This window comes from Tupaia chinensis, unplaced genomic scaffold, assembly GCF_000334495.1.
Source record: "Tupaia chinensis unplaced genomic scaffold, TupChi_1.0 Scaffold000028_1, whole genome shotgun sequence".
NCBI classification, from domain to species: domain Eukaryota; kingdom Metazoa; phylum Chordata; class Mammalia; order Scandentia; family Tupaiidae; genus Tupaia; species Tupaia belangeri.
The window spans coordinates 5291651-5293037 of record NW_006159458.1 but is presented as its reverse complement, the minus strand read 5'-3'; the positions used below and the strand labels follow the sequence as shown (position 1 = coordinate 5293037).

The 1387-nt window shown below is 45.0% G+C and overlaps 1 pseudogene; it reads right to left on the bottom strand.

The window, feature by feature from the left end:
* Window positions 1–1103, bottom strand: part of LOC102484521 (stress-induced-phosphoprotein 1 pseudogene) — a 29716-nt pseudogene extending 28613 nt beyond the window's left edge.
* Between the last annotated feature and the right edge of the window lie 284 nt (window positions 1104–1387).

Here is a 1387-nt window from a genome sequence, read left to right as displayed (position 1 = left end):
TGAAACTCCAGCAGCTTGGTGTAACAGGCAGCTCAGTTGCTGTACAATTTGGCATCCCATGGGTTCCGTTCGATGGCTTCTGTATAATGCTTCATTACCTGGGGATAGTCCCCTTTCTAAAAACACTCATTGCCTTTGTTCTTCTCCTCCAAAGCCAGGTCAGGGTTTATGAAGGCCAGTCGTTCTTGCTCCTTCAGGATTTTCTCTGCCTGCTGGCATTTCTTGAGCACATCTGGGGTTCGGTGTTCTGCCAGAGACTTGTTGTAGAAATGTATGGCATCCTTGTACTTTTCTTCTTTGAAATAGGAGTTTCCAATTTGAGCATAAGCTTTGGCAATCTGTCGATAGTCCTCTCGGTCTTCTCTCCCCACTTCAGTGGCCTTCTCGCACAGCTCTCGGCATTTATTGTAGTCACCCTTTTCAAAGAATACAACTGCTTGATTGGTGATGTAAGTCGTATTGGTGGGGTCCAGTTCCTTGGCTCGGTCATAATGCTTCAAGGCTGTGTCAAAATCTTTCTTCTTGTAGGCATCATTCCCAGCTCTTTTTCTTTCAGTGCCTGCTTCTTATTCTCTGGAAGATCTTCTTCCATTGGCTCTGGTTTGGTCTCCTTTTTGGGAGGAGGAGGTGATGGTGGTGTTGCAACCTCTTCCTCCTCATCCATACTGCCCAGATTCACTCCAAGGAGGACACTAAGTGTGGTCATGATTCGGGGATCTTGCAGTTTCGTGCCCAGGTCAGAGGGTTTGTTTCCTAGTTGCTCTATCAGTTCCCAGTAGGTAGGATCAGTGAGCAGTATTCTTGTCCTGGGATCACTTTCCAACTTCTGATACAGATTCGGCATGTTGAAAGGGTTCATGAATTTCCTCTCTGCCAACCGGGCTTCCATATTATGTGCTTTAGATCAACAGTCTTACAGCCACCCTCATAAGCCCCTCTGGTAGTCCCCTTTCTTGGCATAGGCTGCAGACCGATTGCTGTAGAGCACATGGTTCTGGGGGGTCCAACTTAATTGCTTCTGAAAAGCACTGTAAGGCATCATCGATGTCACCGGCACTCAGGGCCTCATTGCCCTTCTCTTTCAGTTCATTTACCTGCTCCATAGCCTGGCCCGGAACCGGGTTGAATCGAATCTGTCCACTTCACATTCCCAGGACTTCTTGTACTTCAGTCAGTTCAGAAACCATTCTCCTGTTGTTTTTCCTATATCCATCTTCATCCACTCATATTTATTGTGTTCCTGGGCATCTTCTTGTTCCTTTCTGTGTTCCTTGTAAGGAATATCATAATTGAAATAATTTTTCCCTTAAGTTTTAATAAGAACAACAAAGATACACTGTAAAAATAAAACTTCACCTTTTGGAATAAAATCCAAAATTCCTGAAAC